The sequence below is a fragment of the Crotalus tigris genome, unplaced genomic scaffold (assembly GCF_016545835.1).
Source record: "Crotalus tigris isolate CLP2741 ecotype Arizona unplaced genomic scaffold, ASM1654583v1 scf7180000024115.3125172, whole genome shotgun sequence".
Lineage (NCBI taxonomy): Eukaryota > Metazoa > Chordata > Lepidosauria > Squamata > Viperidae > Crotalus > Crotalus tigris.
Window position 1 is genome coordinate 762,590 of NW_024100392.1, and position 15,711 is coordinate 778,300.

Here is a 15,711-nt window from a genome sequence, read left to right on the forward strand (position 1 = left end):
GCATGGAGTGGCTAAACTGATACAGGGTTTAAATTGGGATGTGCTAAGAATCATGTACAGAAGCATGTTACATCTGAGAGATTTTGCAATATAGGAAACAGTAGTATAAGCAAAGCTTTGATCGTATACATATAACCTTTAGAACAAAGAAAAGCTACTCCCACCCAGTGGTGGGATTCAGATATGTGAACAACCAGTTCACTGTCTGGATGCCACTTCCAGAAGTCCATTCTGGGCCTGGGCAACAAAAAAATAGCTACTGGTTCTGCTGAACTGGTGCAAACTGGCTGAATCCCACCACTGCTCCCGCCCCACAGGCTCCAAGAATGCATAAAAAAGAAGAAAATCTTAGTAGGACATTTATTTATTTATTTAATTTTGCACATGGTGTTGTTGCATTAACCAAGAGACTATAATGCTAATAGTTATAGAAGTACTTGCCTGTTTACTAGCTCTTTTAGGTACACCTTTGCATGCTTCCAAGATGCACCACAGGAGGGCATGTTAGTTTCACACCAGAAAGATGAGTGGCTTTTCCTGAAGCATCATCCAAGGCCCTCTCCTTCCACCAAAGCCACCTCACAAATGGGTGTTGCAACAGGAAAGATTCAGTACCGGCAGGATTCTAACCGCTGCATGAAGCATTGGCTTGTTAGGTAAATAGTGGTACCTATTTATCTACTGACATAGAACATGCTTTTGAACTGCTAGGTGGGCAGAAGCTGAGGTGAGAGACAAGAGCTCACTCTGCCATGCAATGCTAGGACTTGAATCACTGGAGCAGAGACTCTCCAGTGTCATTCAGGCACTGTGCCACCACGCCTCTAGTAAGATGAGAGAAACAAATAAAAAAGAGAAAAGAGAAAATCCTAGTGTGATATACCTTATTTATTTTGCACTACTGCTCTTGGAACTCCCTTCCCAAATCTAACTGTTGCTATCAAACAAATAATAATCTTCTCTATTATGCACATTTTGATTCTATAAGAAACTCAACCAATCTTTGTCAGGAGAAAAAAGCAGTGTTATACTTCTCTACTAAACTTTTGGTGAGTAAGTGGTCCAGCTTTTAAGGAGATCAGATTGTAAAGTGGGTGGGATATACCACATAGGCAGGCAAGGCTAGGTTGGGGGGATCTTTAAAAAAAATGATTGTCATATGCCTACTGTACAATTTCCATCTGTTTCCTACCCATGGCGTGGGAAAAATAGAAATAGGAAAAATGCTTGAGGGCTACAAAAAGGGAGAAGCTATAAATTTTCTATTCCTACCAAATGCATCTGATGATTTTTTTTTTTTTTACAAATAATAAGCTTGCTCATAATAGTTTAATGCTGATAGCATGAGCAGTGGAGAAAAACCTTCTTCACATTGGCATTGGGTACAGAAATGCAGGGCTGGCAAAATGCCATATGACTTGATCAAAGTTCACCTGAGGAATGGTCTAGGAAAATTCACACCTTCTCTGACCGTGGCTTATATGTTCTAAGGAAATCCAGATCCTTCTTCAAGGGTGGAGAAATTTTCTTGTATATTTTTTCAGCACGGCTGGACAAAGTTGGAACATTTAATGAAGAACTTAAAGTTCTTTGATATTCTGAGTATTTCTTTTTGTGATTGAGGCCATGGCCTCTTTGAAGTTACAGATACAATTTATTACTTATGAAAACTCAAAGAATCAGCTTTGGCCCAAGCTGCTTTGGAAAATTTATGCTAAAATATTGCTTGAGGTTTTATTTCCAACATTGACAAGTATTAGTATTTCTGAAACAGCTAAAATGTGAAAGATGTATTCCTAAAAGTTCAAATTAACGTTTTCTGAAACAAACAACAAGAATGCTACAATGATACATTTTATCCCCTTGCCAAGTGGAAATGAGCAATGAATTATTTCTTTCCTCTTTTAAAGCATATGTTTTATAAGAGTTGGATGCCAATGGAAAGGATTGGCTAACTGTTAACTGTTCTAAAGTAAAGTAGAAATAAATGTAGCCAAAACCCCGTCCAAAACAGCTTATAACATTTTCAATTAAATTATTCTACTTGAAATTCATCTAAGTAATAAATGTAAATGAACTGAAAGATTTGTGGTAAAGGCTGTCTAAGTGGCAAATTGATATTTAATACTAAAGCTTTAAATTTATTTATTTATGAGACTTATATACCGCTTTTAAGTGCAAGCACTCTCTAAGCGGTGTACACCAGTAAGCAATGTATGTATATATTTACATTGCCCCCAACAGTCTGGGTCCTCATTTTACCTACCTCGGAAGGATGGAAGGCTGAGTCAACCTTGAGCCGGTGAGATTTGAACCGCTGACCTGCTGAACACAGTCAGCTAAATTGGCCTGCAGTACTGCACTCTAACTGCTGCGCCATCTTGTAAGGATGAAGATTTAGGAAACAAATAAGCCTAATTTTGCCAATATGTGAAGATATGCCACCACGCAAAGCAGTGAAGTCAAAGCACGGGTGGGGATTTGATGGTTCTCTAGATGTTGCTGAACTATAGCTCCCAGCATATCTTCCCATTGGCCATGCTGGCTGAGGCATGCTGAATAGCAGTTTAGCAACATCTGGAAGGCCTTATGTTTCCCATCCTTTCATTAAAAGAACTGGCAATATGAGCTGCTTTCATTGCCTTGTCATTTTTTTGAGTTCTAACTGTGATATCCACTTTTGCATACATTGAGATAGAACAACTTCTAGAATCTGTCCAGGTCTTCTATAGCATGTACGTCTTGAGATCATTACTGGCTTATTTATTTCAGTGATATCACTTCCATGCAAAACACTGACCATTGAATACTTTTGCTTATTTTCCAGCTGAGGCAAAAAGCCAGCTTCTTTTCTTCTGTCTGAACATAACATCATATGGAACTTGAGTGCTGACATAAATTTAAGATTATGAGAACAGAAGAACAAAAGTTTTGAATCAAGTTTGTGGCAATGAAACAGAGGTTTTTTGTTTCAGTAGAATATGACTGAAAACATTTAGACTGAGATAATTGATGGGAGTAACCACCGAAGTATGTCGTCTTAAGCTTAATCAATAAAAACTAATCAAGAAGAAATCTGAGCTAAAACTAGCAAATGTTTTTATTATTTTTAATAAGAAAAACTTGTAAATAAATTTTTTCAGCAATTCAGTAAATCAAGGAAATTCCATTATGCCATCAAGGACTAGGAAGAAAAAGAAAGGAATACTAGATGGAATTTGAATTTGAGGAATGAACACCATTGGCTGCATTATTATTAACATCTCTTTGCCCATTAATTTTTAGCAGTGTCTATAGTGTCTAATATTTTAATAAGCATAATATTTTTCTGTACTCTTATTTTTTAACTTTTGTTTAAACAAAAATGGTTAAAACTTATTTTTTAACTTGGTTGTAGACCCCTCATTGTACTTCGTGCCACTTTTGTAAGATGTGTGGCTATAAATTTGATAAATAAATAAACAAATAAATAAAGTTCTGTTAACACAAGTCTCAATGGTCCTCTGACATTATAGTGGCTACCACTCTGTTATTGTAATTGTATCTGTTTGAATGAATTATTATTTCTTTAATTAATTAATATCAGTGCTCTCTCAGTCTCCTATTATACCACAATGCTTCTTATCTGTGCAAGTCAGCAAACATTTAAATAAACAATGGGAGTACAGTCGCTCACCATTTTTATTTTGTAAAAATGTTTATGTAAGCACTATGTAATGTAGAATAAACATGACTCTTCTTACTTGTGAATTCCCTTTGAATAATGGTCTTTAAGCAAAAGATTATTAACAAAAAATATAATAAGAAATAAGGGGCCCTTGGTACTTTCTGAGCTGGATAGTTTTCTTGCAGATGTTTCATTACCCAAACTAGGAAACATCATCAGTTACTTTGATGTGCTACTTTGGGTAATAAAATTTCTGCAAGAAAACAACCAAGCTCAGAGAGCACCAAGGATCCCTCATTTCAACCCTGAATTACAAACATTCTCCTTTATTGGTACAGTAAGAAAGTCAAGTGGGACATGAACACTGATCAACACAAAGGATGTATTTGCAGGCACATTGATGCTGATAGGCATCCCACTGCCTCTTCCTATATTAAATTAAATATATTTCTATAAATCCCAAAATCATCACAATCTGATACTGCTTTCATTGTTATCATAATCATCTCTTCCTCCTCCTCCTCCCCCTCCTCCTCCTCCTCCTTTCCTCTTTTGACATGTTTTTAAACTCCTAAACTAGAGAATTGGTACAACAGATTCTATGTTGGAGAAAGGATTGTACCACCCCAGGTGTCTGCTGGTTCTTTATAATCTGAATGGTAGATCAGTGGCAACAGGGAGTGACTGTATGCCATTTGTCATAATGATTTATGTTCTAAAGCTGTCAACAAAGACATCAGAATATAAGATCCAAGGAAGAAGACATAATGCAGAAACATATTCATTACAGGTTGAAATGTTAACAAACACAATAGGCACAGTAGAAACAAATTTATAGCAAGTGATATAATAAATTATTTTACACTGGCTTCCTAGAGGTGGCAAACAAGCTCAACACTGTGAATATTAACAGAAAGCTGATTTGATTACAAAACAGTCAAGGCCTGTCAAGTGAGCTGAATGCTTCTGAATTCCAGAAATCATCTGTACAAGAAAAGTTGTTTGATTATCTCTGTACTGTTATAGGCAAGACCCTGTAAAGAATGATCCACAAAGACACAGAAAAACAAAATATCCAGCATCATATTGATTACTTGATTAGGATTACAAGCTGTTGGCCACCTAGACAATAAAGGACACATGATATCAAAGGAAGAACGCTAAAAATCATTAACATCACTCACTATTGCTTGTTGGGAAATATAACTGAATAACCTGGAGGAGATTGAAGAATTTTTCATACTATATGCCATCAAGACAGTTAAATTGCTATGGCTCCAAACAGTAACAACCTCACTCATTTTAAATAAACTGACTATGTCTGGCCTAACAATTCTATTTCAATTTTTCCCACATTAATTTTCAGAGCAATGATTTGGCCCTGGAATTCTGCTGTCTAGCAAGGAATTTTAGTAGCATCACAAATATGTCCAAATTAATAATCCTCATTAGAAACAAGCAATCATTCACAAAATTTAGGCCAAATGCACAAAAATGAGAAAAAATCATCCAAAGTCTTCAGCTAGAATGTAGTTATATATAAAATATATATCTCTTTGTGAGTGGGTGTGTACATGTGTTTAATTTTTTAATTTGGTTATAGTCTAACTTGATAATAAATTCTAACATTTAATTGGTTCAGGTCTTTGGAAGGAGTGAAGGATAAGATTATCCTTATTTTGCTTAAAATATAAACCCAATTCTTTGGTAGAAACCACAAAAGAGAAACTATTTAAAGTTTCAGGATTCATGTGACTTAAACAGGTCTTGGAAAACCGAATTCTGCCACAAAATATAAGAGAACAATACATCTATATTAAGCATCAACAAGTTGGATTCAAATACACACACTGATTCAGAGGATTTTAAAGATTAATATGCCAGAACTTTTAGTTTGGATTGATGAGTAAACAGTTTGAAAAAAAAAGTCATGGAACTTTGTTTTCACATATGATAACTCCAGCAAGATTATTGTATGCACAAAGATGGAAAGATTTGGTCCTACCCACCATGAAGGAATGGTTGGTGAAGATAATGGAATGTGGGTAAATTGACTTTTTTGTTCAAAGAAAACATTTGTCTGAAAACTGACTATAAATCTCTAATGACTTTTTGTATAAAATAGAAAAAAAACAAACTAATGATTTATGGTTTGATGATTACACAGGATAGATTATAGAAAGAAGAGAGTTATGCTGTAACATTGAGCAAGAGTTAACTTTATAATTATAGTTATAACTGCTGTAAAGAAGATTGGAAGCTACTTCTTTGTATCTTTTTTCTTTTCTATTTTTCTTTTCCTTTAGTTTTTCTTTTTTGTACTTTTAGCTTTATCTTTCATTTATTTCTCTTTTCCTTTTATTACTTTAAATTTGTTTGTATTAGTTTTTAATCTTCCTTTTTAGATAGATATATACCGTATTTTCCAGCGTATAAGACGACTCAGCGTATAAGACGACCCCCGACTTCGGAGAAGATTTGCATGGTTTAGAAAGTTGTCTTATATGCTGGAAAATACAGGAGATAGATAGATAGATAGATAGATAGATAGATAGATAGATAGATAGATAGATAGATAGATAGATAGATAGTGCTAGACACACAGACATAGACAGACAGTATTGTCGCTTTCACTAAATTCTATTGCTTTGAATACCAGATGAGAACTCTTCTTCTTTTGAAAAATTGGCAGCTATAAATTGGCATTGTTCTTGTATTAAATGCCTTGCAGCCAACACTTGCGCTGCGTGTGAAGGTGAAAAAAATATTTTCCATTCCATTAAATGAATTTAGCTGAAAAGAATTAATCTAATAATTCTATATCAAACCTTAACATTTCAGAAACAATGCAGATGAAACATTCCATTATGGCGTTTTTAAGCATATATAAAATGTGTTGTTTTGTTTAGACATTTATTTTAAATATATTTTGTTTTGACTTGCTGCAAAAATGTTTTGACTCATTGGCTTAAAATAAAACATGCTTTGGGAATATCTTCAGCTAATAATTATTTCAATGCACACTGTTATCAGTGTATCATCAAAGCTTTTGAGGAGAAGGGAAATCTTATTCAACCTAAGGCTTAAAGGCTGATGCCCAAACTAGGCTTAAATAATAGAAGAAACATAAGACTTCTTAATGCCTAACATTGGTTTCTCCTCCCCTGCACACACAGACAAATATTGCAAAAGCAATTCTAGTTATGAGAGTAACTGTTGCCTTACAATTCTGGAGAATTAAGTAACACACTCATTTTGCTTTTTAGGTGAGTTTTTACATTTTCACAAAGTAAAAATAAAAATCTCTTCAAGCACATGTGACACCAATATAGAGCTTTCTGTTGCCTAAGCAAAGAATGGTTGCATAGCTTGCTTCTCTTCTCTCGCCACCATAAAAGTTAGCTGTAATTTTAGTGCAGGTTGCCCAAGAGAAGCAGATTCCTAAGCACTACCTTCTGCAATTGTATGGAATTGTCTATGTCTGTGATTACACTGTTGAAATTTTTCCTATGTACAAATCAAATCAAAAGCAGGTATTCATATTTCTAAATCAGGAATTCACATTTTTGAACCAGTTGTATGTAGAGGTTCAGTGGCATAGTTGAAAGGGTATGCAGAGTTATTATGGCCTCTACATATGATTTAATTTAATTTTGCCTGAAATTAAATCCCTTTGTGTATTTTCCTTTGTATTACTTTAATCATCAGTTTGGCAGTTACGCCTTGAAAGGATCTACATCAAAAGTTTTTGGGTTGCGCTATGTCCCTTTCTATTTTGCAGACTCCATTTATCAAGAAACTAATAAACCCACAAATAAATGATATTGTGAGATATTGTGTAATATAGATGGTTCTATTTGTGTACCACCCAAGAATATCCATTTCTGTATTTGATTTTAACAATCAAATGAAATATCAAATCTTACATGTATTGATTTTAATTATTGTCTGGAAAACAACTGCACTAGCTTCAAATCCAATTAACATGAACAATTCATTAATCCCAGACATAGCAAATAGAAAATTATCTTTTAATGCCTACTGTAACTGAGCAGTATACCAACTGATACAATATGGCTTGTGCAAACAAAGCCATTTATAAAACGTGGTCTTAACATGAAAAAAAAACCCTGCATTTCCATGTGGATTAATAATAGCACATTTACTTGCTAAAAAAGGACATTATATCAATCCTGTGAAAAAAATCATCTTTGCCCTTGAAGATGAATCATGCACAAATGAATCATGTGCAAATCATTTCAGTTCTGATTCAAGAAGGTTTTGCTCCCTTTAAGTTAAGATATATTTTGCTCTAGCAATTTATGAAGCTCATGATGGGGTGGATTGTAAAAGAAAGCTAGCTGAACATTATATATGTGTTCTAGCCATCAAGCATTCTATTTATATTGCAGACAACTTAAATATAAACTTTAAAAGGCACTTCTGTGACGCATAGTCATTAGAATTGCATATATATTAGCATATCATTGGGGGAGTGAAGTTGCCTATCTATCTATCTATCTATCTATCTATCTATCTATCTATCTATCTATCTATCTATCTACCTACCTACCCACCCACCCACCCACCCACCCACCCACCCACCTACCTACCTACCTACCTACCTACCTACCTACCTATCTGATCTATCACGAAGAAACCCTAAAAGGAATAGCTATTTTCAGTTACCTGGTCTGAGGCTTCAGGCTGAGCAATGGCAAGGTTCAGAGGCAGGAAAATGAGCCATGTTTCAGTTCCTATTGCCCACTTAATTTACTTAATTCAATGCCATAAATTTCCTGAAAGTGCTTAGGCTGGGAAGATTAAGGAAGTAGTCAAGCCTATGAGACACATAGTGATATGTCCCTGGTTACATGAAGCTGGACATTCAAAATTATCAAAAGTGGCCTTCAGATGCAAAATATGTAGCATATTCCCACAAGCCAAGAGAGCAGAATGATCAGTTGATTATCAGGAAACAGATTATAATTTTCCCACTCCTAGTTAGCAGTGGAAAATCAGGGATTTTTTTTTTTTTTTTTAAATCACCAGATGGCAAATGACTAGATTTTCTCTTTCCTCTTACTTACCTTGAGGAAAAGCTACATGATTTTGGTCTCCTTCCCTGCTGTTGAAAATTACTAAAAGGAAAGTGTAAGAGAAAAACAGGAAATTACATCTGTTTAGTTTACGTGTGTGTTTATCTTGGCAGTGCATGGCCCCTAAATGAGCAACCATTGCAACTCTTGGATCCTAAACAGTTGCCTACCCTTGTGAATGTAGTGTTATAATTGTGGAAATTCAGGTTCAAGTCCATCTTCTTCAAGGGAAACTCAGTGAGTAACTTTTAGCTAACCACTTTCTTTCAGCCAGTCTGTGTTACTGGTAGGCTATGTGGGTGGGGAAATAGAAGAGGGGAGTGCTCCCAGAGGAAAGATGGAATACCAATCTAAGGGAAGAATTAATAAATACTTTACCTGAGCTAAAGCAGTTCATATTATATAATAGCCAGTTATCCAGTTTGGTCTAGTGGTTAAGGCACCAGGCTAGAAACCAGGAGACTGTGAATTCTGGTCACGCATTAGGAATGAAAGCCAGCTGAGTGACTTTGGACAACCCCTCACAGGGTTGTTGTTGTTATGTGGAAAACAGGAAGAAGAAGAAATATTAGGAATGTTTACTATTTTGCATTATTTATATAAAAAAGAGATAATCATGGAATAAATATTAAATAACTAAATAACTATTTAGCAGTTATTCTTAGTGGAACATTTCTGTCTTTATATTCCACAGTAATGTTTTGGTAAGCCTTACTTTATGGATGGCAAGGATGTGTTTGTAATATATAAAGGACAAGTGATTTTACAAAACAAATGTAGAATGATGGAATACAATACACTGGGAGATACTTAGTTTAAACAACTTCAGACTATCAAATATTATCAGATTATACCCACAGCTATGAATTAGCAACATTAATTTCCTGACCCAGAGTTCCTTATTTTGACTGCAGATTGTCAGTGTGCAGAATATGATACGCTGCGGAGAAGGAGAAGGAGGAGAAGGAGAAGAAACTGCTTTTATGGAGGAAATATTTAGAACAAGATTTTTTCCCCAGGTGTAAAACACTCAGTCATTCCCTCATTCAGTCACTCCCTTAAGCACTTCCTCTTAATTGTTTTTAAGATGTGATGAAGAATGCCAATATCTCAAGAGATATAGCCTATTTTGTTTGAAACATCATGAGATTTTATTCAGAAAAGATTCTGAAAATTTGAAGGAGGGGGCATCCCAGGCTATTAGTCAAGAATAATACTGGACGTATTGTTGTCCAGTGAACCAAGATTTACTTTTCCTAAAATAAGAAATTCCTATTTAAAAATAAATCGATAACGCAGTAATATGAATGTTCAAGACTACTTTTTGCTTCATGCCCTTTATGCTTTAGGATGTAGGTTGTAATTCATTCATCTTCTTTTTCCTACCTTAATGAACTTGCTGCCATCATATTTATCATGGGAGGTTTATCATCCACTGGAGAAATAAGGTTTTAAAATGAAGTTACTATTCACAATGCCTATTTTGTTGTTCTGGAGATCTAATTGTGATGAATCAGGAGAACTCCACCTGTACCAACTTTAGGTCCTGGCTTTTACACTAGTATTATCAATTTTGCCTTCCCCTTATAGGTGAGTGGCATTGATATACAATATTGTATTTCAGAAATACAAACATATGAAGAATGTCCTACACATGTGTCAGCCCAGGTCACTGAAAATGTTTTTGATGGATGGGTTGGGAATGTCAAGGCACTGCAATATATATTAAAGATTAAAGTCAACAATGATTCCAACTGTCATGAAAATAAAATGACTGTTTATTAATATTATAGAGTGGTTCTCTGTTAAGTTAAAATACATACATGCTGCTTTCATAGATAATATCAGCCAAAAAAGAAAAAGTCAGAGAAGCAACATAACCCTGAATTATTTAGCCAATTCCTATTTGTTTTTTCCATTTCATCTGCCAGTATTGAAAGGAATGGAGAAAGCATAAAACCTGGACTAGCCTAATAGATAAATTAAATCTCAAGTCAGGCTTAAAATCAACAACCCATAGTTCCAAATTGTGGCATCTTTGAAAAAAAAACTACCAAAAACAAAAGGTTTCTTTCATGGAATTAATTTGCATATACCAACAAACTCATTATAACTTTGTATTATGTTTTAATTCTGCGATATACACATTCCATCCACAAATCCAGATACAAACCAATAATCTCAGATTCTGGAAATTTATTGAATTTCTAGGTGGAATTTTTTTCAGCATGAAAATCTCATTAGAACCACAGAAATTGTGCATAGCAGCTGAAACAATTATAAAGTTGTTAAGGATTTAAATGTAACAAGTGCTTTTCAAGTTATAAAAAATGAACGTTATGCTGTGCACAAAATTCTTTACTATTAGCTATAGTGAGATAATACAAGGCTGTCACTAAAATACGTATGACTGAGATTTCTGAAGCATTGGATAACATTGCCTTTTTCTTTTCAGTTTAATTTATTACTGAAAAATCAGTGGGAAGTAACATTTAAAATGTTTTCCTAACCTTTAAAAAATTGTAAATCACTGGTGATATATAAGCTCTCCTCCAGATGTCTTGGGATTACCCTTCAAATGGCTGACTAGGAATTCTGGGAGTTGGAGTCCAAAATTATATAGAGGGTATCAGATATATATAAATATAGGAATAGATTTTTAACAAAGAATAGTTATGTTACACATCCAAAGCATTATATTCCTTCTGCAGGTGAACAGAACTTTAGGCAGTGTTAAACAACATTCTTTTCTTCACCTAATACTTTCATATATAATAGTCAAGCAAAATCCTTTATGAATTACTTAAAATTGAATATTGTACAACATTGCACAGTTGTAATTCAAAAATATTACCGTAATAGCCTGATCCTTTAGACAACTATAATCTAAAAGCTACAATATTGGGACTAGGAAGAATCCAGTTCAAATTTTCACTGAACTATGAAACTCACAATAAGATTGATGAAACCATGTGAATAGATGGCATGGAAGACTATCGTGTGATACAGCCAAAGAATCGGTTGATTTAAAAAGCACACATGTACTCTTGTCAATTGACCTATACAAGCATTATTATAAGGGTGAATTGTGAGCTTGAGCAAAGTGCAGAAATTTCTGAGAGGGAATTGTTGCTGTAACATTAGTATTTCGGCAAAGAAGAAATTAGATTAAGTTTCTAATTATCTAAATAAGAAGGACCTATTATTTTCATTCTAAAGCACTTTCATTGCACAGCTATCAAGTTAAGAAAGTAAAGCCACAATCAAAGAATTCTTCCAGACAAGTATCACTGAAGAAGAAATTGATTTAGGAAAGCAAACCTACTAAAAGCAACAAACCATCCATTTTACCTGGGGGAATAATCCTTACTACAAACATTCAGACTCTCCTCCCCCACCCCACCCCCCCACAAATCTTACTCATTTAATTCTCCGCTGATGAAAAATATGATCAGAATACATTCATGTCTAGATTATAAAGATATATAACTTGTTTCAGTACAGTATAATGACTTAGAATTCCATGCTCAAGTCAAACATACTTTCTCATCTGCTGTTGCTGCAAGGAGATCCAGAAACATTTAATTCTGTTAATTAACCAGAATTTATCATTTAATCTGAATCTTCAGATAAACCCTAACCTTAATTATGATTTAAGAAAACAAGCCAGCTTCATACACCAACGTGAAGCTAGCTTCCTTCAAAACACATAGATTCACAATTTGTTTTCTAGTTTTGAACAAAAATAAATTGCAGTCATTTAAAAAACAGTCATGAAAACATGTGATCTTCTTGAAGCTATTCTAAAAGTCAATGAGCCCATCATTCATTGTTTTCCTAAACCATAGTTTAGGTCTTGACATATATAAATAAACCCTGGAAAAGCCAAATCACTGTTTTCAGTCAAGCTGAAAGGATTTTTTTTTTTGCTTACAGCAATTAATTATACTAACATGAACCAAAGACTGGAATAACTACTGACCAAAAGTAATGATCGTGTTCTTTTAAAAATTATTGCATACTTCCTTTATTATTTTACTGATACTTAACTTTCCACCTGGCAGTAGCAGTCATATTTGCTGTTCAGAACCTTATACAAGAACACAAGGGAGTGCATAACAAATAAAAAATCTGCTATGAATTTGGTTGTGGCAACATCCTTCCACTTTCAGCTAAGAGTTCATATGGTACAATGAAATAAAACAAAATAGTAACTTTTCTTGGATGAATTCTTACAAAAAAATTGAGAATGATCAAATGCATCCTATTATGATATCTGGAGAACAAGACAGACAAGAAAGGGTTTGAAAAGAGATTTCCTTAAGGCTGATGTTTTAAATACAAGACACTAAGATTTTGTTTCTTAGTGTATAGTGTCTAGAAGCATAAGAATAAGAAAATACCCTTCCTCTTGAACAACTGAAGGTGCTCATCTTTGATCCATTCCATCTACTCATTAAATCCATCTTCCAAGTTAAAGTACCTCCAGAGAAGAAAAAAAAAATGCAATTTATAGGAAGGGTGAAAGTTACCAGCATTTGCAGAAAAAACTAAAAGCCTTGGCTTGCACATGTGGAAGAATTTTTATTAAGCCAAAATTTAACTTTTAAAACAGTCATATATTCTTAGAAATTACTAAAGTCATACATACTTAACCACCATTCTTTGGTTTTGTTGTAGCTGGATGCCTCAACATTGCACATTTGATTGATAACTATTTATTGTAGATAAATAATAAAAACTGCATCCGATTTTGTAACACATCTCTTAAATACTAAGTATATTAACATTGTTGTAGCTCAATTGCACTTTTACCAGATTATCTAATATTTGATTGAACTTGTGATTTGTTTCACTAGGAAAGAAGATTAATTTACAAGAGAATTAGTACTATGTTGAAAAGCTGAAATTATGATTTTTTACATTCCTAATTTATTTAACTTTCATTTTTGATACATGCAGTTATTCTGTTTTAAGTACATTTTGTGAACTCTTTTTTCTGAAGTAATGGTTGACACATTTTCAAAAGTATTTTGTTAAAAAGAACTTGCACAATAAATGGAATTTCACAGTAGAATATTATTTTAATCTGAACTCTTCAGACAGTGCATTCCTAAAATTACAACTACTTAACTATGGTAAATGGGTGAGTGGGCGGTATTAATAACTATAATTTGATAAACGATATTTGCAAAGGACTTCTAAAATACTAGTTGAGTGCAAAACATACAAGGTTTTCTTGATCCAAAAATTACATGCAACATTTGTTTTTCAACAAAGGGATCAGATTTTCTCCATCCAAGTTTCTTAAAAAAGCACAAGGCTTAGCAAAATGTTCTCTAATAGCAATTTCAAAGATATCAGACATTTATGTAACTTCTTGTTAGATTTTTTTCCTGCTATTACTATTGTGATATAGTTTCAGATACTTATTAAAAATGTTTACATGATTGAAAACTGGCTAAAGTAATAGTAATTTTGTGACAACCCACATTTAATTTTAAGATTATGTTTTTGTATTTAAACAAACCAAATATTAATATTCAATGTGCATAAATGCAATGTTTATGTTAACATGTGTGTGTGTGTGTGTGTGTGTGTGTGTGTGTTTGTGTATCAAACTATGCAGCACCACAATTAACAGTGACTTTTTGTACTGCACTAATTCCTGACTGCTTGCATTTCAGAACTTTGTGCAGGCATTTCTGGATTAGGATTTGCATTCCTTTTAAAAGTGGACTTTGTGGTTAAATGCCATGGGACAAATTGATTGAGTGCATTGGCATAAAAACACCATTGAATATATTCTTGTGAACCGAAGGCAGAGTTGTATATTTTAAAAACTGTTTCCAATATCTTTTTCCTTTTAATGTCTCTGATGTTATGCCAGCACTTTTAATACTGAGTCTGTCATTTATAAACATAACAGTCTTCTGATTAGCAGAATATTATAAAGTGCAAGAAAGAGAGGATAAGATCCAAGGGGTAATATGTATAACATTCTTGTTTTTCAAAAGTCATATACTGCTTTTTGAACACAGGCTCAAGGTGTTCAGTTCAACAAACTTTATCCCACTGTCAAACCACTATCTAATTAATGTGCTTTGAGTGAGATGTCAGAACAATCCTTCTGTCTTGCAAAGCAATAAAATGCAGAAAGTTGTGCTTTCCCAAACTTATAATGAAAATTTCAGAAAACAATTAGTAAGGCCCTTTCTGATGTGAAAAGGAAAAATATTAATGTCCTTTATGGTACATGTGTTTCATGACTTTTTCTAGGTGTATTCTTGCTCTTATTAAACTATAAACAAAATTGAAAATCTTAAATAACAATTTCAGGATTCCCCCCCCCTTTTTTTTTCTTACTACTGAAAGGAAAAACAGTTTTTTGTAGCCACAGATGTTACATATTTTCCAGTAAATTAAGCAATCCTCTTTCATTGTTAAAACAACAGCTTGCTACTTGCCATTGAAAAAAACCCGTCAACTGAACAGTACCTCAAAAAGTAGCAGCAGATCAGGGCGGCTGCTTGGGCACTCATGGCATGTAATTGAAGGATTTGAGAGAGTAATTAAGAGAGAGAAAGCCAGAGATTTCTTACCTTGAGCATGCAAGATCCAGAGAGAAGAGATCAGTAGAAAAGGAAGAAAGTGCTCTGATCAGCTGCCGGTAGCATGCCGTTGACTTTTATGGTCAGGAGGGAGGAGCTGCTGTTCATTGTTGGGGAGTAGGCAGACAGTAGCTAGAGGCCACTAGGACAAGCAGATGCTGCTGTCTTTTAGGACATGGCAGTGGAAAATACATGAATGCAAGGGAAAAAACAGGACCCTGCTTTGATTCAAATTCTCCAGGATATTATGAGAGTTGGATTCAGTTATTTTGAAATGAGAACAGTGTATAGTTACAGAGATATCAAGTCTCCATTCTTTGGGTTGGAGGGCAAT

General features: G+C 34.1%; 1 protein-coding gene across 5 annotated transcripts in view; it reads right to left on the minus strand.

Moving 5' to 3' along the window:
* COL8A1 (collagen type VIII alpha 1 chain) overlaps window positions 1–15,458 on the minus strand; it is a 114,418-nt gene extending 98,960 nt beyond the window's left edge. For 2 of the 5 annotated variants that reach the window (XM_039322429.1, XM_039322423.1), the window contains exon 1: window positions 15,369–15,458. The gene's annotated coding sequence lies outside the window, so the exon portion shown is untranslated. Of the gene's footprint in view, window positions 1–8,356; window positions 8,380–8,757; window positions 8,774–13,169; window positions 13,250–15,368 lie in introns of those variants that run through there. The other 3 variants (XM_039322425.1, XM_039322428.1, XM_039322427.1) reach the window with 3 other exon arrangements.
* Window positions 15,459–15,711: the final 253 nt, after the last annotated feature.